We start from the raw sequence: 27,849 nt of genomic DNA on the forward strand, positions 1-27,849 counted from the left end.
ATTTCATTTATTTTTCTATCTTCATTGCATGTTCATAAGGAAAAGACTTTTCGACTACCTCAAAGTATTTATTTAAAAATTAAAAAGCACTTAAAGGTATTTAATTTGTGTTGTTCATGACATAATCCTGCAAAAAGCTTCGCTGAAGAACAAGATTTGCATTGAACTTGTTGCAGCTATAGGAAACATGAAGTATTCAAAGGTAACATTTATAGGACTCTTAGGAGTCTTAATGCAGCTAGAATTCAATAGACAGAATTATTAATGTGAAAATTAGTAACGTTTTAATAAATATGTTTGTTAAAATTTTAAATGTTCCATCTAGTTCTGAGCTGTGAAAGAACTAAATGGAAAGGTTTTGGTGAAGGGTGAAGGGTGTTTCTGTTTTTCATAAAAATCAAGTTCAGAAAAAATGTATCTCTAAAAGAGAAATGAACTATTGAATAACATTATGCATGCAGAAGAATTATGGTCTGTGCTCCTTCTTCAACTTAAATAAGCAAATTGCTATATATATATATATATAATAATAAACCACTAACAAATAGTGAGTATGTGATTTAGTATGCAACTAAGCTGTTAAATAGGCGGAACAGATATTTTAACTTCTGTATTCTTACTTATATATTAGAACACATTGCTCATAACAGTAACATACTACATTAATTGTTTATCAAATTTTATAAAATAATCATTAATGTATGTTTGTTTAAAATGTGGCTAATACATTTTTTATAGCCACAAAATAAAGTAGGGAACACACTCAACAGTTCAAAGAAAACGAGAATTGCAGTTTTCATCATAATCTGTGGGTAGCTGGTTTGGCAAAAATGGCCATAATTATCTAACCTCTTTCCTCTTTTGTAAAATATTTTTAGAAACAAATATCTCAACTGAAAAAAGAACATCTGTGATTCTAACACTTCGGACTGCTAAAACAATTTTATTCAGTATTATCAGTTAAAATCTGAATAATTGAACACTTAGAACAAGTGTTACAAGGCAAGAGCTGGAAACTTTATTCATTTCTTCAGAAGAACATGAAAAATGAATAGTCATGGAAATCAAGTACTTTCTACTTCATTGAGAACACAATATAGTGGAAGACAAATCAGATAAGAAGCAAAATGCTTAGTCTTCAGTCTAATAGTAAATAACCTTGTCTCTGATCTGAAACAAGTGCTTGAATAAGAAAACTTAAAAAAAAAAAGGAGCAAGTGTGTTCTATTCTTAAGCAGCAGGACAACGTCTGGAATAAACTATTTGAATTGCCAGAATTACCTGAGTGCTTCTTGTTATTTACGTTAAGAACTACTGAACCTTTGGGTACCAAGAATGGAATACAACATTGAAAAGTACATGACACATCAACGATTATATTTTTTTAATGTCTAATATAAATTTTAGAACCATAGAATCATTTAAGTTGGAAAAGACTGTTGAGTTCAACCATTAATCCAGCACTGCCTAGTCCAGCACTACACCATGTCCAGTGGCACATCTACACATCCTTTAAATACCTCCATGGATAGTGAATCAATCACTTGGGCAGCCTGTTTCAGAGTTTGACAACCCTTACAAGGAAGAAATTATTTCCTAATATCCAATTTAAACCTCTCTTGGGTCAACTTAAGACCATCTCCTTTTGTCCTGTCACTTCTTACTTGGGAGAACTGACCAACCCTCACCTCACAACAACCTCTTTTCAGGCAGTTGTAGAGAGTGATAAGGTCACCCTTGAGCCTCCTTTGCTCCAGGCTAAACACCCCCAGCTCCCTCAGCTGCTCCTCATAAGTCTTGTTCTCCAGATCCTTCATCAGCGTTTTTACCCTCTTCTGGCTGCACTTGCCCTTCTTTGAACATTAAATTTGGATTTTAAATCTAAATAATTCAAATACTGTATTTGCTTTCTCTTTAATTGTGTTTCGTCCCAGTCTCTATTTCTTGTCTTTTCAAGTAGATTTCCTAAATTCCATGTTTTGTCTTCCACAAAACATCATCATAGGGATAGAGAACATAATTTTCCTGACTTACTAGAGATGCTAAAAAGTTAGGAAATGTATGCATTAGTCCTTTTGATATCCCTTTGAATTTACAGAATTATGGACAAATTCAATGGCTATCGTGTCTACTTTATATCTTATCCTCTCACACACAAGAAAACCCCAGAGAAACACTAACAGGTGGTGTTTTGTAGTGCAATACATGAGCACGTAGAATCCACCTATTAATAATTAGCAATTTCCAATATTTTAGGCCTTCTGTCATCTCACATGAACAAAAAAGCAGCTTTTTGGCAAGGAGAACAGGATTGATATACGAAAATAACACAGAAGAGTGCACAGACGCACAAAAGCTTGCTGTGGGAGTTAGTGGACTGTTCCTAGACCACAGAAACCATTTTTAGCTGATGTATAATTCTAGACAAAAGGTGGCAAGTGCATGCATACAACAGATTAGATAAATAATTGACAAAGATTAGGATGTCACTTTGGTAACAAATTTTAAAAGATATTAATTTAGCAGGATTTAAAGATGAAGATTAGATTATCTGGTAGATACTTACAATCTTTTCTTTCTTGAGGTTTTATTGGTCTTGCACATACTGGGTTTTACAAAAAGACACTGTGTTCTGAATTTTTTTCAATTTTATTAAAACTTTTGCTATTTGATGTTATCTTTAAATGGCTCCTTGAAATGGATATGGCTTAGTGATCATTATGAAATTACTATGTTTAATAGTTTTAACATAGATCTTTAATAGCTGGTTAAAAGTGTTAGATACATTCCTTGTGTGTAACTAACATTGTTAATTGTCTTATTTCAATGATTTCTGATGGCCTTCTCTGCCACAAGGGTGCACTGCTGGCTTGTGGTCATCTTGTTGTCCATCAGGACTCCTAGTCCCTCTCCACTGAGCTGCTTCCCAGCCTGTTGAATCCAAATGTGAATTGGTGAATGGGGTTATTCCTCCCAAGTACAGGAGATCCATGTATCTTTTCCACGTAAGAAAGAAACATAACTTCCACAGCTTTTTAATGTATAACTATAGGCTGTTCATTCAAGTACATTTTTGAGAATTAAGAAATGCTATTTAATTTCTACAGAGAGAAAAGGAAGTTATCTTTAAGAACTCAAAGTTTCACTTTTCTTGAGCTTTGTGTGGTACCTGTTTTTCCATTTTTCCAACCTGTTGAGATTCCTCTGGATGGCACATCCAGCTAATCTATCTGCCCCTCCTTCCGGTTTTGTTTGCAAAGCTCCTGAGAGTGTAAATTGTGCCTTTATCCAGATCATTAATGAAGACATTAAACAGTACTGGCCCCTAGGGAACACCAATGGTGACTGGTTTCCAGACGAAGTTCATGCTGCTAATTACAACCCTTTAAGCCCAGCAGTGCAGCCAGTTTTCAATTTGCCTCACTGTCCACTTATCTAGCCTGTATTTCATCAGTTTGTCAATGGGGATATTAGAGTAGGCAGTGATGAAAGCCTTGCTAAAGTCAAGATAAATATCTCGTTATCCACTAAGTCAGTCATTTCATTATAAAAGGCTATCAGCTTGGTAAGGCAGTATTTTGCTTAGAAAGTCTATGCTGTTGATCAATTCCAAGTCACTTTCTTGTCCTTTTCAAACTTGAGGTTTGTCAGGATTTCCTTGTTCATTCGCAGGCCTCCCGTCTCCTTGGCTTTATTTTCTGCTCATAGGGATGGGCCATCCTTGAGCTCGAAGAATGTGATATTGGAAAGGATGAGGTTATCCCTCCTGTCTTCAGGATGACCTCCCATGGATTCCTGCAAGAAGAACCTTGATCAGGTCAATGTCTGCTGCCCTGTTGTCCAGAACTGTGATTCTACTGTTTCCCTTGTTCCTTCCTCTCAGGATCCTGGACTCCACCATCTCATGATCACAGCAGCCAAAGCTGCCTTCAAACCTTTATATTCCTCAAAAGATATATATTTTTTTGGTAAATATCATATCCAGCAGAGCACTTCCGCTATGTCCATATCCAAATCCATGCATGTAACCCTTCACTGCAGTATTCTTGTTGTATGAGCTACCCCAAAACATCTCTGTCCTATCTATATCCTACCTATATCTGCCCTGAACCTTTCTGTGGACCTCTAGTTCCTCCCTGTGTATCCCACTATCTGTGTATTAGTGTACAGACACTTCAGAGAAGCACTGAGTCATGCTGATTTTCCAGGAAAATACTAAGAGCTTCCCTTTATGCTGTTCTCTTAGCACCTCTTCATTTGCGTGCATGAGCTTGGAGTGGGACTCCTTCTCTGTTTTGTTGATTATAAAGCATTTCATGCCCATATCACCTTCCTTCCTTTGCTTGAAAACCTGGTTCACTGCTTCTTCACTTGTTTGTGAGTTCTTAACTCCCTCACCCCAGCACCCTTGTGTTAAAGCTTTCCTAACCAGATTGGCCAGTCTCTTGGCCTTGCTTTTATTAAACACACTGTATATGCAAACTTAATAGTAGTGGCCATAAATTACATAATTCTTGTATCCTACAGAACATTCAACTTATTCCTGATCTTTTCCTAATCCTTCCCAAGATCTTAGCCTTATCAGAGTAGTGGATAAATAGCAAATATCAGATGAGGATACAAACCAGATGAAAGTAATAGGAACAAATAAATCTCTGTTGATCTAAGCCGAGTCAGGCACTAGCAATTTTTAATTTTTCCAATAAAACATATGTTAATAACAGATGTAAGAGAAGATAATGAGGTTACATTGCAGTCATGTATATAGAGAGTTGTTTCTAGTTATTTTTGTCTTGCAATATTAACTACCAGTTTCTCTCCTCCTCAAAATGTTGGCAAGTATTACCCATCCAGGTTTCAATTATTATTGCTAAATATGTCTAAATGTTGTTATTTTTTTCTTTCTGGCCTGGCAGTGCTCTTAAAACAAATATGGTTTAGACTTCCCCATGTGAAAACATCACAGTACAAAACTCCCCATATTTAAATTGAGACAAATTCTACCTTCCTTCAAATCAGAGATGCTGCATGCTTCATATCTTTCGTAATTCATAGAAGAATACAAGTTGCAATGCAGGTCTCTACTCCAGCCTCCACTCCAAAGCAGGGTCAGCCATAGTTTCTCAGATTTTTATCCAGTCAAATCTTGACAACCTCCAAGGACAGAGATTTCACAGTCTTCCTGGAACACCTCTTCCAATGATTTGCTGCCCTCATGATGAAAAGGTTTCTCCTGTACCTGTGTGGGCGCTCTCTTGTTTCAGTCTATTGAATTTTCTCTTCTCACAGTGCACCATTGTGAAGAGCCTGGCTCCATCTACTTTATAATCTCTTCAGAATTACCAGGGCTGCTGTTAACATCTGCCCAAAGATGGCTTCTCTCCAGACTGATCAAGACTGGCTCTCTTGCACTCTCTTTCCAGGGGAAGTACTCCAGACCTTGATCACTGTGGTTGCTTTGTGCAGAATGCACTCAACTTTATTAATATCATTCTTCTACTTGGGGCCAAAACTGGGAACTGTATCATTCCAATAATGTATTTCAGCTAAATAATAGATATTATATTAAATGAATGGCCACAGTGCTTTCAATTACAAGTATTTCCAACTACTTTTTTTCATCATATATTTCAAAGATGATGCAGAAGAAAGCATCTTAAGCTTTTGGAACTGCAGAGCAGTGCCTCCTAAGAAACAAGGGATCAGGGAATGAAAAAAACTAACCATCAGTGGCAAAATGAAATGAAAAATTTCCTGTGTGAAACAGTAGAAAAAGTACAAGAGAAAAACACAAGAAAATAAAATCCATCTAATGATATTCAACAAGAATTTAAAACCTCTGTTTTAAGAAATCCTTAGAGAAAGACCCTGTGGAGGTAATAAGAATGTACCAGTGCCTTGGGCTTTAATTGTTCTGTACTCTTCCCACTGTAGCAGTTTTAAATAGGATAAATTGCTATAAAAATTCTAGTCTGACTTGATTTCAGTTTGTCCTTCTGAATTCAAAGAGAAAGCTCAGTATTGTAGCTCTTCTGAAAGCCAGTGCCTTCTTTTTCAAGACAAGTGCTGTATCTGTATCCAAAGGTGAAGGTATCTAACACAGCATGTAGTGATAGGACAAGAGGGAATGGCTTCAAATGGCAAAGAGAGCAGGTTTAGATTACATATTAGAAAAAAAATATTTACTGGGAGGGTGGTGTGACATTGGAACAGGTTTCCCAGGGAAGTTGTGGATGCTCCATCCCATCCTTGGCAGCATTGAAGACCAAGTTGGATTGAGCTCTGAGCAACCTGGTCTAGTGAAAAGTGTCCCTGTCCATGGCAGAGGGGTTGAAACGAAATAACCTTTAAGGTCCTTTCCAACCCAAATCATTCTGTGATTTTATGATATGTACTTAAAGTCTTCACTTATTTTAAATGAGTGGTCTGGAAGAAGTCAGATCACTGCAAGGTTGTGAAAGAAGAGTGATTTATTGTGCAGGTTGCTAGTTTAAAATGTATAATCAGTGCCAAATAACAGAATTGCTATGCACTTTTCATGTGTGATATTAAAAACTACTGTAAAAATGCTTTCATTTTGTCATGTGCCCTGTTTGTTCCTTAGGTGGTCTTTAAGGACTGTTGACAAATTTGAGAACTGTAGGTAGCATCTGAGAAAGGGGTCACATCAGAAATAACTGCTTGAGAGAATCCAGATTTCTAGATCAGATTCTGTCTAATTTTGTTATATACCTAGAATCTTACTCAAATGACACCATAAGCAGTAGCATATGCTAGATTTTGTAGTCTGTTAAATAATACACTGATTATACAATTCTTATATCTTTTTTTGAGTCATGATAATTAGTGTCTGGAAGACTGTAAAGTATTGAAGTTTGTTGAATTAGCAAACAAACAAAACCATCTGAAATACCAAGGATAACTCATGAAAACGTAAGTGCTTTTTTATTTTGACAATTAGATTTCTACTACTTTTTCTATTTCATAACATGAAACAGACTGTAATGGGGTTTTTTTTCAAATGATAGTTTAATAATTTGAGCTGTCACTAAAAGGTTCTCATCTTTAAACTTTGTTGAGACGTGAAAGTAATTGCCAAATTTTAGTGTGAATCACAGAATCTGTAGATTACTGGAATGAGAAAGGTTATGCTATATTTCAAACGATCATTTTGCCAGTATTTACTTAGAAAGTGATTTCTGGTATTAATCTTGTCATTTGCATCAGAAAGGGCAGACTGAGCTGGGTTCTTTCTTTTTTTTTCCCCTGGAGTTTGTTCTTAGGAGTCACTTACTTGATCAGAGTGGAGTATAATGATGAAAAAGCCTCCGGGACACTGCTGTTTTATCTAAGGGTAAGACTTATCCCATCATTAAGCTCTACAGCTGCTTTTCTCTCCTGTTTCTTCTCAAGAAGAAAGTGCAGACATAGGAGAGGGAAACTCTGGACACTAGGGAGAGGTAAATGAGAAGGACTAGTCTTCTCTTTGAAGAATGAAGGTCTCTTCTGTCTGTGAGCACTGCACCAGGGTCCATGCTTTTGTAATCTCAGAGATTGTTAAAGTATGCACTACATGGAATATACTTACAGCCTGTTTGGAGACTAAACTTGGGCCAAAATTTAGGACCTCACTCACTACAGAAGGGATTCAGAATCTGTGACAACGTGACTGGAGATAAGAGTCAGGTCCCCAGACAAAAAGGAAGCAAAGAACAAGAAATACTTAATTGAAAGCTCTAGCAAATAAAAGGAGAAAGAGTCAATATGGAGAAAACAGCAGATTGTGTATAAAAAGTAGATCAGAAATTCTGTTTAATATTTTACTATAAAATGATATGGCAACTTATATTTCAGGGAATAAATGTACCATTGACTGAACTGGGAAAATGTACTACTATGAGCAGGGTGTTTTTAATCACTGAATCTTTACCATCTACTACTAGCAATTGGATCAGTGGCAGAGAGTAAGCTGACAAGATAATTGCTCTTGTCTAATGCTGCAATAGTTGAACAATGACCCTCTAGACCTGACAGTGTTGAGGAGACCTTGAGCCCATGCCTCTAGGCCCACTAGTTTTGTTTTGCTCTGAAATTTACTTCAGGGCTCTAAAATGAAATGGGAAAAGTTAGATTTGTCTTTAAAGCATAATTATGTGGGTTTTTCAGACTATTCATTAACTTTTTACTCAATTCCAGGATACATGCTTGTCCTCTGGAGTTGTGTCTGTCTCTGTGAGAGAGAAAAGCTTAAAAAAATGGAGTTCTTGAAGGCATGTGTTATAGGAAACAAAAAAGTCTTGCTTTAACATTGATTATTCCTACTTATTTTCCAAACAGATGTAAATCACAAATCTGTTCTACATTGGTCTGTGAAAGGCATAGCAGTATGAAATTTAGTAGAAAGTTCTAATCTGTATGAAATCCCTTTAAAATTTTTGAGATTGTGCATGTGCAAGAAACCAAAGAAATCAAATAAACACAATTATTTAGAGTATTGTTGCTGAGTGCCTTGGCAATGCTGTTTATTTTTTGGATGTATATGTATTACTTTCTGTCAGCTAATACTTTAAAAATTAGAAGAAAGGACTTGTTATCACTACAAGAGCCTGAATTGCACTTGACAAATTGTGTCTAGTCAAATATTCTTTATAGGAGATAATTGGAAGAAGTCATTTTAAGTCCCAGTAGCTGTATCAAACTGATGGCTACTTACAAAAATATCCTTACCCGGTAGCTGGAGGAATGAACAGTAGTATACGTGTGACAGTTTGAGCTAAGATGAAGTGTGCTTCTACTTCAACTATAGCACAAATGGGAATACCAGGTACAAGCTCTGTACTGTATGCCAAAAGTAAAGTAACTTGAAGAGCTATACTGAATACTGATAAAACATATTCTCAGTGTAAAAATAAGATGCAAAGCAAGCAGGAGGAGGCTTGTTATGGCAAAAATAATAGTAGAAAGAAGAAAATGCATTCTTTTCTTTCTCATCTAATGATTTCAGTTTATAGTAGAGGTTAATTGAGGACATCAGACTTTAAAATTAAGGAGCTTTAACTTAGGCATGTAATTTATGGATAAATTTTAAGATATAATTGAAAAGATCATCTTTAATTCCCTGAATAACCAGAAGAGACAGATGCCTTTGAAGACCTCTACAGGGACAGTGTTTCTGCCTAAGTGTTCAAACATATGCAAGCACAATTTTTTCTATAGATTTTCAAAGGCATCTTCTTCTCTCCAGTGACTATTGACATTTTATTTGAGAGCATTGCTTTTTTCCATGAACATCTACATAATAGGAATAAGAGCATTAACCAAGCCATGGAGGTTAGTCAAGAAAACTCACCATGCGTTGTTAGTAGAACCAAAGCAAATACATTGGTGCAGAGACATATTTCTACCTATCCCCAGGAATTAACAAAATTATATACTTATTAGCTAAGTAGTATTATTAGTTCCAAAAACTTTGGACCTTAATGTGTCCAACTCAACTGAAACATGACAATAAACTTGTTCAGTGTTCTTTTGTGATGCTCCAAATACATAAATGTCTGTTGTTTTTATATTCATAGGTACTAGCCAGTGAGGTAATAATTTTTCTCTGATGGCTTAAGACCTGCAGGGAAAGAAATTACAAAAGGACTAAAATTAATTTAGTCTCTAGAACTGCACAAAGAGAAGGCATTACTGCATACAAAAGTACGAGACTCAGGGTTGCAGACATTTTCTGAGGTGGTATATTGCACTCGTCTCCTTGGATTGACTGTGCAAATAAGACTTTTCTGACAATGTTTTTAGTTGATTTGAAACATATGACATATGACAAAGATTAGGTTTTACACTTCTCAGGAAACATACAGTTGTAGAAGCACACTGGCCTAAAGGCATCTCTAACTGGGATGTTTTCTGGTGTACCTATTATGTGAGAAAAGGATTCTCCAAGAGATTTTATGTTATTGAGACAGGATGCCTTCTCATTCAAAGATGTTTTAGTGGGACAGAAGTTTTTGAACAGAAATTAAAAGCAAGAGAACATTAATTATTTTCAGAACAGAAATTAATAAGGAGAGTAATGACAAAGCCGTGCAGGCTGAAGTGAATTTTTGAGCATGGGTACAGCCTTCAGCTGTGAATAAATGCTGGGCTTAGCCTCAAGTTGCATCAGATCAACACAAAAACACTATATTCATTACTAAAATTTCATGTAGTTGTGCAGCCTGGGGAAAGAATGCACAGGAGAAAACTTATTCATAGAGTAACATAGCTTATGTAATTTTCCCTATAAAAACTGTTTCAGGAGGTTTAATTCCTCAACTTTAGCTTTTGCTTGAAACATTTTCTGGAGTCTTGTCTACATAGTATTTAACACAACTATTAAGCAAGCACCTAGTTGGCAATTATTTCTTCATTCTGAAACAGCTGCTTTGGATTTAAAGATATTTAAATTGTTAATTACTAGGCTCACTTTCATTGCATCTTCCATGTTAATGGCAAATAGATAGTATAAATATTTTAGAAATGGATGGCATAATAAGTCAAAGGTAGCCATTAGGAAACAGTCATTTAAATCCATGAAGATGATTTCTCCAGTTGTGCCATCTCTTTCAAAGTTTGCAGAGGAATCCTGTCTTTGGAAAATTAACGTGGTGAGTTCTTTGGGTAGAAAGAGATCTGTCTGGCTTAGATGCCTGTCACTAAAATTTCAAGTGCTTAGGCTCTTAGGTTGTTAACAACAGGTTAAGTACTTCTCCAAGTATAAATTCCATATGCTTATGAGTGCAGGGAAAATGGGAAATATGAATGTCTCCATTCTCTTGGAGTTCAGTCTGCCTAGACTCCTAGGAACAATCTTATGAAGGGACATACTACTGTTTCAGGAATGTTGCCTGCCTTCTGCTCTATAGTTACAGTGGAATCATCCAAGGGTATTGTAGTCAGAAGATCATGAGACATTTTCACTGAAAGCCACTTTGTAGCCCAAAATGCAAGAACCATACTGACAGCAGAGACATCACTGGGAAGGACACCTAACTGGATATACTTCATGTTTTTCCTGGAACAGATATACATTTCCTATCAAAACAGTATTAATTAAGAAAGGTCTTTTAAGCTTACAGAGTACAAGTGAACACCTCCTCAAGTTCTCCCCTTCCTTGCCTGCTGACTGCCTTCAACATATTAGAAGCCAGGATTTCTTCCTGGGATGTAAGACTATGTTCTGTAGGTAAGAGGTCTTCTGTTGGTCAGAGGAAATTGAAACTGCATTCACAAAACAATTTATTTGCTTGACTCTCTACCCTTCTTAGTCTGTTTTTGCTGTGGGTGTGTTGGATGGCTGAATCATTCACTGAAAAGATGACTGCACATTATATTACATCACTAATTTCATATATATCCAGTAAAATTTATATGGTGAAAAGCAAAAATGGAATCCTGAGTTGTTATAAACAAAGAGTTGAATGAATCTGAGTTTGTTTTCTTTGATAAAATAAAAGAGAACAAAAACTAACTCAGGAAAAAAAAAAAAACCAACCAAAAAAACCAGCCCTCCCCAAAACATCAAAGCCCCAACCCGAAACAACAAAAAAACCAAAACCAGACCACCACCACAAAACTCTGTGTATCTCTTTTAATATGTAGATTACATCTCAAAAAGCATGGTATTGATGCATAATGTAGTTCTTTTTTCCAGTAATGTTATGTATTGAGGTGATGCTACTAGCATATTGACAAGTGGACTTAATGGGGGGCTATTACAAGAAGTTAAGTATTTTTACTCTAAAACCCTCAGATTTGGTTTCAATTGTAACAAATCCTTAAGGTAACCTACCAGGAGACTTTCAAGAGCAGTTAAGAATGTTTTAAGGCTGATTGAGTTGAAGAGTAAACTTTTCGGTACTCTTAATGAAAGCACAGAGAAGCCAACACAGACTCTGTAAAATCCCAACCTGAATTAATACACAGGCTTTTGAGACAATCTTAAACTGAAAAAGAAAACAAATTCACTGTGAAGAACCAGAAATGGAGACTATATTTTTCTTATCTTCTTTTCCATTTGTGAAGCCAGTGGTTTTCTTCTGCCACTTGCCAACCTCACAGTCTTAACTTCTTTCTCACTTTACCACTCTCACCTCTCTCAAAATTTTCACCAAATATACACTTGACAATTTTCTCTCCCTCTGAGAAGTCCAACAAGATCTTATTTTATCTATTATAAAAGCGGGGGTGCAGTTTATCACAGATCTGTCTGAAGGCTAAACATAAATAGAGGAGAAGACAATTTGATGAAGGTCTACTTAGTATCTAGTACTCTAGTACTGTGAATTTGTTTTTTTATTCCTATATAAAACCCATAAGGTTAGTTTGGTTCTTTATGGATTGATGTAATTGCCTAACAAAATACATAAAATATATTCTAACTGCTTGCTTTCTAAATAATACCAACAGAGTGAAACACCTTTTTAAACCTCTTGGCTATGCTGACACATAAGCCCTTTCTCTTGCAGTTTTGTTACTTAGAACAGGCTGTGTCCCAGTGTTTATCTATTCCATCCATGCTGGACTAATCATTTTTCTTCTTTTCACTCTAGTTTTCATTCCTTTGAAAGGATTTGTGCACTAGACAGAGGTAGCCATTTGGTGGTCACTTCTAAAATCACTCGGTATATGCAAAAATACATATGTTACATAATGACAAAACTTACAATAGATTGGTTTCTTTGTTTGTGGGCTGTATTATAGCTCTGAAAAGCAAGATTGTTATTCACTTTGGTTTTGTCACTCTAATTTTGTCACCATTACTTTGCTTACTTGAAAGTTTTAACTTCCAGCACTCAAGCTTGTTGTTTGCTGTTCACATTGTACCTATGTTCCACTCTTGGCACCCATGAAGTAGATTTCTGACAGCAAGTCTTCTTGAAACAGACGTGTTGGGGAAACAGAGGTGTTGGGGAAACAGAGATGTTTTGTCTTGAAACAGACTTGTAGGGGAAAATAAAGGAGAAAAAATAAAATTTAACATTAAGGTAGAGAGTTATGACTCCTCTTACTTTATTCACTAATAGCTTTACCATACAGAAAATATTAAAGGCACTATCAAGAAATAATATAATCTGCAAAGAATAGTCTTGTGACAGTATTGGCTGGGTACAGATAAATAACTAACATTGGTCAACCCCTGAAAAAAAGGCACTTCAATCTTTTGTTTACCTAACTAAATTGGTTTTAAGGTTCCAGATATCTACATCTGCTATAAAAAGGAAAAAAAGAGAATGAATTTGTAGAAGAGAATATAAGGAGCAACCAGCACAGAAATGCCTTTTCCTGAATACTGTGTTATAAGACATTACTATATTCATATAGTTTCAGAGGGAATAACATGATACGTTTAGGCATCACAAAAAAGCAGACCCTTAATTTTTTGTAAAACCTATCCCTGACCTCTTGAAGTTTTACTGGGCTTGTTGGAATGCAATCAAGAAAAAGAAAAATTAATGCAATCCCATGCCAGTTCCATTGTGCAAGAAATGTTGTTTATCACAGGCTTCCTGGGTGAAAAAAACATAAATTAGAAATATGTACCAGTGGAACGTAAGATACCCCTTGCTACTGTAGATTTTTGGTCAAGCCTCAGCAGATTAAGAGCTGTCCACAGTGTACATGAACCTATTTCCAGGTCATGGGAACCAGAATCTATGCTTGAGAAATAGCCTCAATGATAACTGAGCACATCATAAGAGAGGTGACTGGCAAAGTTGCCCTGGTGTAGCTTTTACCCATCAAAGCTTAAATGCTCCTCTGCCTGCAGTCAGGCACTGCCCTGACTTCTCTGCCTGCTGCTTGTCCCCAGTGTAGCTATGATACTTGCATGGCAGACCCTAAAGTGAAAATGAGATGCTGTTGCTGACAAACCGACAAATAAACAACACAGTTTTCTGCGTGGTCCTTGGTCACCAGCTGGGGTTAAACCATGACATCCTGTCTATTGAATATTGCCACCTTATGCTTTTAAACACAATTTGTGTTATCTTGTGGATATAAATACATTCAGTTATAAGACCCTTCACATTTTTTTTTACCGAAGTTCTTTAATTAGGTAATCTAATTATGAGATTCAGACACTTTTGGTAAGTAGAACTCCTGTCAAATATGATACACCATAATTTCCCAGAATCAAAGAGGAACTTGAATTTGACTTTTCAACTTTTTGAGTATCAGCCTCATAATATCATTATGGGTTTCTTCAAAATATTACATCACAGATACTCAATTTAATATGTTTAAAATCATAACATTTTGCAATATTTCTAATTTCCTACCAGTAAAATTGTCTATAATCTGTTAAAACTCAAGTCAGTGTGTTCTATCTGCTAAATAGTGTTTCTTGCTTACAGTTCTTTACCTTAAATTTATATTTTCTATTACCTGAATTTAGAAATAATGAGAATAAAACTGCAGTATGTACTTTCTTTCTGGAAGTTGTATTTCATTAAAATATTTCATAACTGTCTTGGTTTGAGAATTATTGCATATAGGCCCACAATTTCTGCATGCATTGTTCCAAGATCATTTGCTAGAACAGTTCTTCATTTCAACATGTTTCATTCTTTTCCTCCCTCTTCTATATTCAATTGGGGGAAAAAGGTTGCAATACTGGCTTACCTTTTCTGGTTTTAGTCCTAATAATTATCAAACACAAATGGCTTTTTTTTTTGTGTAATGCATTAGAAAAAGATGCCATCTGCAATGTGAAGTTCACCTAGTTATGAAGACTAAATCTGAAGTGTGGAAATTAACAAATGCCCTTGTTCCTTTTGCCAATATTTCTTATGCTTTCTATATTAACAAAACACTTCTGTCAGAGACCGAACACACTTTTGAATCATTTCTTCATGCCCAGAATTGGATTTCAGTGCTTTTACTTCACACCATGGAAGACTCTAGGCAGGTTATCTGCTACCACACAAATTTGTCAGAATTATATCCAAGTTTGTAAATCACACATCTAGAGCAGTCTCCTCAGTCTCTCTGCTAACTTCTTTTCTATCATTGACACTTTCACCTGAGGGTATCCTTTCATGTTGATCCCTGACAATACTGGTCACTTATATAGAAACAAAACATTTGGCAACTATGCACTAGAGTTTGAGACAATTTCATCATTGTGAATACTGATGGTAAGTTTAGATTAAGGTTTAGAGAGAGAGAGACTGTAGAGTAGAGGTCCCCAGTATTTACACAGCACCCTCAAGAACTTGTTTATAAGCATCAGTTAGAAAAACCCATTATCTGATGCTTAAAATGTGGGTGTCAGTCTTTATCTGAAAGATTTCTAGATATGCTGTCTATTTCTTATCTTGTACTAGACTATGTCCTCAGGTGGAAGATAATGAGAAATGTGAGCCAGGATTTACAATTAAATTTACTGAGCCCTCATAACTGAGTTCTTATCATAACAAAAAATAAAGTAATAAATACTAACTGCCAGAAAGATCTGAATCTATGGGGGAAGTTATAAACACTCCTTGTATTCACCATCACTTTTATATTTGGAAGAGTGATGTTTAGAAATCTCTAGTGCTCCATGTATTGATTTTATTCTCGTGGAAACCAGAACACTTGTGGAAAAATGTAATTTGAGTGTTACCCATGGCATGCAGGCAGACATGGGAGATTGAAAGTGCTCCTTGTTATTTTAGCATAAATTCCTATTATTTTAGCTGAGACTTAGTGTTTGTTTCAGACAGCTAAAAACTCATGCAAATGAGCAATTCTGAAGTAAAACTAATATATTCCAGAAAGCATAACACTTCCGTGTGACCATCTAAAATATCCAGTTACCTGAGTCAAAAAGATGATGCAAACTCTGCCTTCTTATAAAACATAATGAACTCCACACTCATACTGGATCATATTTATACTGAGACAGGCTTGCAAAAGGCAAAGAGTTAGTTAGCATCGGTGCTACTTACAGATTTAACACTGTGGCATAATCACATGAATATGAAACATCAAATTATGCATGCATTTTTGACAGGGATCTTAAACATCTGTGGGATCCAGTAATAATATCTATCATTCTATCTATCTATCTATCTATCTATCTATCTATCCTTTTTTTGCCTTTTGCAAAATTGCCTTTTATAGCAGTTGGAAAATTCTCAAAGGAAACAGACCATGATTCCAAATCAGAGAAATTTTCATTGGCTTAAAATTTGCTTTCTTATCCTTTATATACCCTAAGAAAGCACAAGACAAACTCAGCAAACTGAACTGCTTCTTTAGAAGTGGCTGATAGTCCAGTCCTACAATTCAAGACCCCAACAATTTGGAGAAATGGACTGGTAGGAAAATCATGGTGTTCAACAAAAGGAATTATTAAGTTCTGCACCTGAAGAGTAATTATCACTCTAACTGGCACCAGCTGAGGAAGCGTAGCTGGAAAGCAGTTCTGCAGGAAAGGACCAGGGATTTGGGTGGACAAGTTGACCACAAGTCAGCAATATGACCCTGTGGCAAAGAGTAGCTCCTGCCTGTCAGGCTACAATAGGTTGCCAGCAGGTTGAGGGAGATGATCCTTCTCCTCAGCTCAGTCCTGGTGAGAAACCTCTGGGGCGGTATGTCCAGTTTGGGGTCTGAGTGCAAGAGAGACGTGGACGTGTAAGAGTGAGTCCAGTGAAAGCCCATGAAGGTCTCTGAGGGACTGGAATATCTGTCATATGGGGAGAGGCTGAGAGAGAGCTGAAGGAGCTAAGACTCTGGGGCAATTTTATCCATGTATAAAAAAGCTTGATGGGAGACTAAAAGTTAAAGAGCCAGAGTCCTCTCAGTAGTGCTCAGTGAAAGAACAATGGGTATTAGACACAAAATGAAATACAAAAAAATCCACTATTTTAGTGTGAGTGTGATCAAACCCTGGAATAAATTGCCCAAGGAAGTTGTGGAGTCTTTAGTTTTGGAAATGTTCAAGATGAGATCAACACAGTATTGAATGAGCTGCTCTAGCTGATCCTGTTTTGAAGAAGGATGTTGGATTACATGATCTCCAGAGGTCCTTCCCACCCTCAAACACCCTGTGATTCTTTATGTTCCATAAGTTTGTCATCTCACTGAATTTCCACTAAAGTTTTAATGCATTATTCCAGTGAATTTGCTCTTCCTATGCTTATTTTTCTGATAGTTTCTGTCCTGTGAATGGTTCACTGAATGAGTTTATTCTGCTCCCAGAACAGATGAGTGTAAGTCTTAAAACAAGATTTGCAGTGTAAGTCTGAGTGGTAGCTATTGATGATGAGCTACTAATCCACTTTTTAATTTTCTTAATTCAATTCTTAGAAACACTCCTCTGAAATCATTATATTGTTAATAACAGAGGAAACGAACCCCACTGACATTAGTTTCCCAAATTAAATGAATATTCATACCTTTTTTTACAACATTCTCAGAATTCTAATGACAACCAAATTCTGTACTATTTTCATAAGTGGAAGGTCTTGGTTGTGTATTACATCTGTTTCCACCAATGGGGGAAAGAATGAGCCAATTTTTTAGTACTTCATCAAGCTGTGGTATGTAAAAAGGAGTCTTAGTGAAAAAGAAGGCACATGTGTACATTCCAACCAATAAAAGGAAAAACTCAACAAAATGTATAATTCACCTTAAATATCTTTTATGTCTTATTGTCTTTCAAGAGACACTGTGAAGCGTATTATAAAGTTATATTGCCTCTTGTTAGGAAACATTAATATTTCCAGGGAAGACATGGACTCTCCAGGAAGGACATTAGAAATTATTGCAAGGACTTGATAATTTGGTTTCCTCTTTTTTTAAACTTTTTTTTTTTTAACTCCCTCCACAGGAAGGGAGTAAAGATAAAATTAAGGGTAAAGATAAATAAAATGTTACTTTGAATCCACTGAAAATGTTACTTTGAATCCATTGAAGAGACTTTGTGGCATTGTGAAGAGACTTCCAGATCCCCTGTACTGTGATCTGTGTTGAAGCTGCTGAAAGGGACATTTCTTAAATTTCCTTTAATAACCATTATTTAAAGTGATACAAATATTTTGCAAATACAGATCTGTCATAGCTATATTCAAATTTAAAGATAAAAGGTTGTTGTATTAATCCAGTCTAAGACTTTGTAGGAAAATAAATCCAGTGAACTCATTCAAGACACTATGCTGCATAACATCTGCATTAAATGCATGAATTAAATATGTGACACCAATGGCATTATAAGACTAAGATGAATATGTAAGCAGAAGCAGCCATGGTTGTTTAAAGTTTCACACAGTCTAAATTGCAGGGTCATTTCCATAGTGATGAAATCAAAGTTAGAAAAAACCATGAAGACTTAAATTTTTTTCTGTTTGTGTCTACATTTTATTAATATGCACTCAGACTTTTTTTATCTTTCCCTTGCTAAAAGCAACACTCTGTATTTCTTTTCACAAAAGGGAAAAGGATATGATACTTATCTAAAATGTCAAAGTGATTTATATAGTAAGTTGTGAGTTATACAATAAGTTTTGTAAGTTCCAAGTGCCATTCCTAAACATGCAGGTTTCATATAATGTTTGTATCTCCTAAAAGATAAGTGAATCACTTGAGAAAAGTGATTTGCATATTTGAAGAAATATTTCATTACACACTATCTGAAGAGCAGAATATATTTAATATGTTGGTAATCTTGAATCAAAGCGATTATGTTTAGTTTCTAGTGTTAAATCTCCGTATGTTTACCTGGAAATAATTTATGCATATGGTCGAGAAAGTTTGAGTGCTGTTTTCAAGGCAGACAGAGGGATGCGATCTTTTTCTATTACTCATCTAAAACTGTACAAGCATTCTGTATATATACATTAAGACTTAGACTAACTAAACTGGAAACCACAGTTATACATATTTAACCAATATCAAAATGGAGTAGTAACTTACAAAAACTGAAAAATAAGTCAATGCTAAACCAGGAAATCAGCCTCCAGGATGAGTTCAAAGCCCCATTTTAAACATATCTCAGAAGCAATTTACAAATCCGATCTCTTTTGTGATCAATTGTCCCACATTTATTCTTATTTTAAGCTACCTAAAATTTATTACATTTGTTATAAGAAAGAATTAGGTAGTGAGATCATTGTTTGCTTTACTTTCCATCTGAACCAAAAAAAATATAAAAATTCAGTTAAACTTCTCCATAAAACTTTATGAAGGATCATAGCTCAAGCATTTTGCTCTCTACATACATAGAGAAATATGCCTTCAGTTAAATTAACTAAAATTTCAGAAGCACACAGATGTTCAAAGGTATAATCTTCAACTCATTTAATAAATTCTATTCTTTTTTTTGCTGACTATAACTATGGGCTTGTATGAAAATAGAGACTCTAATGGATTAAGAAGATTTTTTTTTTGTAATTTTAAAATTTTAACATGATTAAAGCAGAAATGAGTACAAATAACACTGGTACCTAGGTCATACATAAGGAAAAATGAGTCTGTTGATTATATATGTTAGAACAGAATCACATTTTCCTGCTCATAAGACAGTACATTATTTAAATTAGCATTACTTTATTATTATATTCACCACTTCTTAATGCATGTTTGAAAAAGATTTTGGTTTTAATATTACAGATTGTTTCCTACATAGCTCTACCTGTAATCTCTGAAATACCCCTTCTCACCTTGTTTCAGTTTTACCTGATCTACAGGGCCTACAGTCCCCCAGATTTCTTCCTGGGACCCAGCTATCTCCATGCATCTTCTCAGGGCCAAAATTCACCATGTTATACTGCAGGTTTTAGAATAATTTCCTCTGAACTACTACTTAAGTAAATTGAATTGATGTTTACTAGTTAAGGCAGTTAAGAAAATTTGGGAAGAGCATATTCTTCCAGATCTAAAACATGATTAAACATATACTTCCATAACTTGTTATTTGTTTTCATCAGCTACATATTTTGAACTACCACCTAGAATTCAAGGTATGATTGGAAATACTGTTTCCTTGTCAAAACATCACATATTCTGCTGACTTTCAAAGAGAAGTCCTGTATTCGCACTTGGGGTGCTGGTGGATAAGAGCATGAGCCTGCAACTTGTGCTTGAAATCCAGAAATCCAGCCGTGTCCTGGGCTGCATCCAAAGCAGCATAGGCAGCAGGGCAAGGGAGGGGATTCTGCCCCTCTGCTCTGCTCTGTGAGACCCCACCTGCAGAGTCCAGAGGAGCCATCAAGTTGATCAGAGTGATGGAGCACTTGGAAAAGAAAAGCTGGGAGAATTGGGTTTGCTCAGCCTGGGAAAGACAAGGCTTTGGGGTGACCTAATTGTGGCCTTGCAGTACCTGAAGAGGCCAAAAAGAAAGATGGAGAGAGACTTTTTGCAAGAGAACATAGTGACAGGACAAGGGGGCATAGCTTCAAATGGAAAGAGGGCAGTTTAGATTAGATACTAGGGAAAAATCTTTACTGTGAGGGTGGTGAGGCACTGGAACACAGTGCCCAGAGAAGGTGTGGATGCCCCATTCCTGAAAGTGTTCCAAGTTGGATGGAGCTCTGAGCAGTTGAAACCAGATGATCTTTATGGTCCCTTCCAACCCAAACTTTTGTGGTTCCATGATTTTCTTACTTAACGCAAATTTTAAAATTTCTTTCTTCAGGTGAACTCCTTTTCAAATACCTCATATGGAATCTGAAGAAGTATTTTTGAAGAAGAAAATAACCAAAACAACCCTGTTTGCTTAACTTCAGCAGCTGTCTTGAGAGGGTTACCTCTACTCCCTCTCTTCCATTTTAATGCATTTACTTCTTTCCTGTGCTCTACTGACGTAGAAATCTGGGAAGTTAGCAGAAGAACATAGTGGGTAAAATACTCATTTAATCTGTGCAGACAAGGGTAAGTGTTGTGCATAGGCTGCAGAAGCTGAGTCAAATCAGCTGAATAGAGAGAATATTCCAGTGTGAAAAACCTGAGATATAAAGCTAAATTTCATTTCCCCTGGACTTGTCATTCTTTATCAAAGCTTACAAGTTAGAGTGTCCCTTGATACAAAGAGACATTCTGAGAAGTTCTGAAAACAGCTGCTTTTGAGTCTTTTACACATTCTTCATAGTGGAAGTAGTATTTTGAATACCTAGCTACAAAATATCAAGTTTTTCTGAGAAAATGGAAGGATCATAATTCTTCCCAAAAGTCATTTCAGTTCTCCCTTTGGATAGATAGGTATGAAAAGTTACTCCTGGAAACTAGATTATCTAATTTGTCTAGAAACAGGTAAAAATGGCAAAAGAAGTAGCATCCAATTTGATAAGAAAAACCTGGGTTGAAAAGGATTCCAAGCTACAAAAACAACCTGTGGACACAGGAAATAAATAAGGTTTTAAAGTGTCTTCCTCTCCTGGATTCATAACCCAGGACACTACAGAAGACAAACTCCTATGTTGAGAGCAATATAAATTTTTCATCCATGTATTTTATCCTAATTTCTAGTTCTAATTCAGAAGTACTATATATCCTCTGAAGTCTTCTCAGTGCAGGGTAAATTAGACAGTGCTCTCTATACCAGTATGTGAAAACTGTTCCTCTAAACAAGTGGCACCATCTTCTGCTAATTTTTCTTAATTCAGTTTGCTTCCCTTCTGTTTTAATGAGCAATTCCTTCCTGAAAAAAAAAGATGGCTTGTAGTGTTTTATGGTTCAGAGTATTTTAACATATATGGTCAAAAATTAGAATTTTAATGTTGCTTTAGAAGGAAAGCTAAATGAGACTCAGATTGACTCTGCTCTTTGGTATCCCTGGCATCAGGAATTTATGGAGCTGGAAGATGTCAAAAATATGCAGTTAGTTTTGAATGGGTCTGCAGGTCTGAGGTAATTAATCCAGGAAAGTTTGTGCAGGAGCTATTGCTAGAGGGAGCAGCAATGCACTCAAAATACATGAGTTGATCATTCAGAAGTGATTGGCATATATTCTATCTAGTTAAATTTATAGATCTCTTACATTTTTGCTACTCTGGATATAAATTATGTTCCTGTAACTTGACATTGCAAGGAAGCATGCAAAGGAATGGCAATTATATTTCCCTTCTATAAAGAAAATAAAATCAAATTTTAACAAAACTAAACAGAACATTGTAAAATGCAGGTTCAGATAATCTGCATAATTGGTATAACCTAATTCTTATGAGTTGTACTTAGAAAGTTGGAAGTATGAATAGTGTTAGCTATTCATACTAAGTGTTGCTTTAGCTATCATTTTTTCATAAGTATTACTTATTTCAATAAATCTAATCATGGAATTAGAGCTCTCAGATCTCATTTTCCATAAAGTTCTTCAGTGTATGAAAAGCAAGGGAATGGTTGAGCTCAAATTTCTCCAGGAATGATTTCTATGTCTTTTTCAGAATTGTACTTGACACAAAAGTACAAAAAACATTTTGCTTTTAAATAGTATCACGCATATAATGTTCACTAAGACACTTTCCTCCCAGTAAACCTGCAATTACTTCCAAATAATACATGTAAAATAAAGAGAAGTGGAGTTTTCCAAAGGAATTTTGAAACAGCTGTGACTATCGAGTTAAATATAGGAAAGAAGTAGTTGAAAGAGGGTAGGTTTAGATTAGATGTTGGGAAGAAGTTCTTTATTGTGACAGCGGTATGGCACTGGAACAGTTTGCCCAGAGCAGTTAGGGATACCTAACTGGAAGTGTTCAAGGCCAGGTTGGATGGGGCTCTAAGCAACCTGGTCTAGTGGGGGTGTCTCTGCCCATGGCAGGGGGGGCTGGAACGAGGTGATCTTTAATGTTCCTTCTGATCCAAACTATTGACTGATTCTGTGATATTCGCTATTATTTGATTTACATTCTGATGTATGCACTAGGCTGCTAATTGCCATCTTTAAACAATATGCATCATAACTTAGTTCAAGATATTTAAAAGCTTTTTGGTTTTCAGCTATCCACTTTTCCCAAGATCCAGCAAGCATCCTCTACTAGAAACCAGGTAATTTCTCAGCATCTTGAAAAAGAGATATTTCTTTCCATATTACTTTTGAAATTTTTCAGACATATCACCTCTAGTACTATTATGCCTTCAGTTAATTCAAAATTTAAATATTTCCCCCCTGAAAAGTGTTAGGACAGTGAGCAGAGAGGAAGAAATTGTACTGAACCCTATTTTACTATGAAGCATGGGAGCAGTCCTCAAAAAATAGATCAAAAGCCTGTATTATCCTAACATAGATAAATACCATAGCTCCTACATCTACCTATGGATTCAGGCACTCCACATGTCTTCACTCTTCCACATAAGAAACAAACATAATTCCACAACTTTTTCATGTATATGTTATTGACTGTTTATTCAAGTACATTTTTTATAATTAAGAAATGCGGATTTAAATCCCACAGAAAGAAAATGAAGCTATCTTTAAGAACAGAGCACATAATTCTTTATAGCTTTTGCCTTTAGCTCCTTTTGCCTCACTTCTACCTTCTTCAAATCTTGTAAGAATGATTACAATAAATATAATGAGTTACTCAGGTGCTGTCATAAGGGGGCCTTATATACAGCATACTAAAATGGATAGGTTAAGATTAAACACTCCTCTACTTCCTAATGATATAATTAGAAAGCTTTTAAATTTAAATAAAAGAGCACTCAAAGTGCCTATCTCTGGCTTTGTGTGTGACCTAAAAGACACTTAACTCTGGAGATCATTAAGAATACATTAAATAAAAATGCAAATAATAAGAAACCAATAAGTGCTGTAAATATGAATGTATATTCCTGTGCCACTTCTCTTCATTTAAAGAATGTTGTGTTCCTCTAGCAGTCAGAAATTTTTATTTCTGTTATGCTGATAGCTTCTAAATCCTCAACAAGTGAAATCATCTGTTCTCTCAATCCATATGATAATACAGTGTGATAATTATGGCCTACGAGTAACTGTACTTTCATTGTAGCAGCAGAGATTGAGGCAGATCCAGGCAATTTAATCTCCTGTACTTGAAAAAAAAAATATATATTAAAAAACCCTCAGAATATTAACAGCTGTGCTTTTGTTACCTATAAGTCTGAAAAAAAATTACATGGTAGAAGTTCCACTGCCTGGGCTTTCAATAATGCTGTTTTGAAGTCAAAGACAACTGCTGCAAATATAGCGCATCTCTCTCCCTTATTCTTGCTGAGCTATAATATAACACTGCATAAAATCTCTGTGTCACAGTGGATCATACAGAACTATGATTTCCAGCTTTCAAGCTGTTTCTTTCTTGTGAGATAGCTATAAAACACATTTGTTCTGAAAAAGAAGGTGGCTGCGGGAAGGACATCTTTTCTATAACTGAGCAAAAATACAGGGAGCAAAATCTACTGGCAGACTATGTGTATCATACTGGGGATTTCCAAGTTCAAAGTCAGTGCCCCATTACTGGCCTGATTTTGTAGATATTTTGGGAGTAACTGGTTGTACTGGGTTTACTTGGGTTGGTGTTAATTTTCTTCATAGCAGCTCATATGGTTCTGTGCTTTGTAAGCCAATATTTTTGCTGAACAGTGCACAACATCAAGGCTTTCTCTGTTTCATACTCTACACACTCCGTGCTCTCTCCCTGTGAGTGGTCTTGGGGTGGGCAAGAGCTTGGAGGGGGCACAGAATTACAGGTATTTTTAACATAGGATGGTTGGACACAGCAGCATTCTGGATCCTTGCCAACAAATTCATTTTGACATGGGCTAAAGGAGAGAAGTCTGGACCAGGAATGAATGCCACACCTGCAGAATGAAAACCACATCATTCGTACCGGAGTCCAAAAAGGATTTAGCAGGAAAAGAGTTGAAAACAGAGAAATGATACACAATGATTTTGCAAAAAGGACTAGTATCATTCACAGAGGGATAAATGAGGAAAAGTGATGTTTGGATTTAGCATGTGTGATACTGCTATGGGAATCATGTATACAGCTGTGCTGTTGCCATTGTTAAAAAGAAAAAAAAAGTCATTATTAAAAGAGAATTTATCTTGTAATAAAACAACCAGACACAGTAACTCAATTAAGTGCATAAGCATTTTCACAACAAAGAGTAGACATGTACTACAAGAGTTTTTTATCTAGCCAAATACATAGACAATAACTTAACATTAACTAGAAAAAAAAAAAAGTCATATAAATTCAAGGAACACTCAGAACAGTTACTTGTTAGAATACATCACAAAGAGGAACAAGCACAATTTTCATATCTTGGTCAAAACTGGATTTCTCTCTGGAAGACATATTTCCATCAAACACATATTACTTGTTTAAGATAGCATTAAGTGAAATTTTATATCCTGTGACTTAGTTGCATTTCCCATTGCAAAATCAAATAAGCACCAAAATTGCCCTGCTAGATATAGATTAAGAAAAGACTGTCACATCAGCTCTGAATAACAAAACTATTTTTGCTTTTTGTATTGCAAAGTTACTCACCAGCTTTCCCAAGACTATTTTCAGTGTCATCTCTGAAACTTGCAATTGAGTCTATTTCAGACAGTATCACAATTTTTTCTGTTCTATGAACTCAAGAGTTTTTTTAAAGAAACTGCTCCATAAGTGTTGTGTTTTTACTGACCTGTGTGGTACATTTAGAATTCCTTCTTTTAATGGTTTGACCACAGCTACATCTTATGCAGCATGAACAGATCTTGGCTTTCAGCTTATTAACGATTTAGTCAAATGTCACTCTCTTTTCTCTACTATAATGAATCTGGTTGCGGTAAGACTCAGGAGCCATAAAGATGAAATCTTATGAACTTCCTTTCTTTTGTCTCTTGTCCTAATATATGTGTGTCTTCTAAATGATATAATAACTCACTGTAGCTGCAACTCATTAGTACTCAGAAATCTGAGTTTTGTAAGTTCTAGATAATGCAATGCTGAAGTGAGAAAGTCTGGTAGAAAATTGCCTGCTAGGGCTTAGCACATTCCTAATACTTAAGCAAAAGTTTTCCCTTAATGACAAAATCTTCTAAATTAGTTGTGTCAGAGTCATTACAGTCGTGGGTGGAATTCAACTTTGGATACACATAGATGGCCTACAGCACTGTGTACCTGGAGTATCTGCCACTACAAAGGGCATGTGTCTCCTGTAGGTCTTTGGTTAAGTCTGCCAGTCATGACACTAAATACATGTGCTTACATACCTGAATCACTCACATAGTGCTTTCATTCATAATTTCTTTTAATGTATACTGCCTCAGCCTAGCTTGGTGTTGTGTTTTAGATTTTTGACCAAGACAGTGTTGGTAGCACACCCATGTTTTAGCTATTGCTGAGTAAAGGGTTTATAAGTTTCCCACTCTGCCGCCTGTAGTCTGGAGATAGGCAAGAGGTTGGGAGGGAACACAGCTGGCCCAAACTGACCAAAGGGATAAACCATACCATACAACACAATGCATAAAAAAAATGGGGGAGGGTGCAGGGGGAGGTGTGGGGTTTGCAAGGGGGAATTTTTTCAAAGTGGCCATTACTCAGAGACTGGCTGGGCTTTGGCCTGGTGGTGGGAGGTGATCTTTTATATAATTTGGGTTTGGTTGGGTTTTATTCCTCCTTTACTTATTAAGGTGTCTTTATCTCAACCTATGACTTTTTCTCACATTTGCTTTCCGCCTGCTACAGGGGCAAGTGAGCAAGCAGGTGGAGAGTGCTTAGGTGGCAGCCAAGGTAACACACCACATAAGGTCGTGCAGAAAAACTACTTACTGATATTGAAGAGTCTGGCAGTTTGAACCCTCTTGAGAAAAGCAGTGTTCTCAGTGCCTTGGCAATTGCATCTCCAAAAGGTCAGGGCTCCTGGAGTTGGGGTGATCCTGCTAAGGGAAGGGGAATAAGCCAGTTTTTAACCCACTCTAATGCCCCAACATTTAAATGTAAGGGATTTACCAAGGTTCCTGTACTCTGGGTTAAACACACGGGAGAAATACCAACCAGATATTCTCAAGAAGTCAAAACATAGAAATACAATGAACTTTGGCAAAAGATTTAGTATAACATCAAATCAACATCAAACACTTGTCACAGAATTAATTTGGCCCACTCAATTTAGCAAATTTTAAACCTGTTCAAGCTTAAGTTAGAAAACTTTAAACCCATTTGATGGGCTTTTACCCATAATGTTCCAAGGAAAGGGAATTAGAAGAAAGCCTGAAAAGATATGGAAAACCACACATACAGCTACCAATGCCTAGGTTCCAGCAGTGTCCAAATAGAAAATCCAAACAGGGCATTGAGTCAAGGCAGGTGCTTGCCCCATGCTCAGCCTTAAAAACCCCTGGGCCTCCATGGGCCCTCCTTCCAGGTGGGACTTCTGGTCATTCAGCCACTCAGGAGCTGACTTAGGCGAGAGTGGGGCATTGCCTCTGATGTGCCAGTGATTGGCAGCTCTGCCAGGCTGTGGTGCAGGCTCTAGGCTGGGGGGTGGGGTGGGTGCCAGGGCAAGGGCCAACCTGCCCCATTGCACATACACATGCATCCTGAAATGTCTGGAGACATCAATTTTTCCAGTCTCTGACACCCACTTACTTCCATGAACAGGAAAAAGGCAAATTCATCACCATATTACCTAGAAGCAGCCAAAAATCCAGGTAAATGAATCACTAGGGAACATCAATTATCACTTTTATGTCTGTGAAAAAATCAATAGAAACTTAAATGTAATTCTGAACTGGCAATAATTGATCAAACAGGGGTGTTGGAACAACAGAATTTTAAGTAAAATAGTGGTATTTTGCACCAATGTTAAAAAAGTGATCAGAGTGGAGGTTTATCTAAAGTTTGTAATTAACTCCATTGACTTCCAACTAGA

Source organism: Corvus brachyrhynchos, unplaced genomic scaffold, assembly GCF_000691975.1.
Source record: "Corvus brachyrhynchos isolate BGI_N302 unplaced genomic scaffold, ASM69197v1 scaffold239, whole genome shotgun sequence".
NCBI classification, from domain to species: domain Eukaryota; kingdom Metazoa; phylum Chordata; class Aves; order Passeriformes; family Corvidae; genus Corvus; species Corvus brachyrhynchos.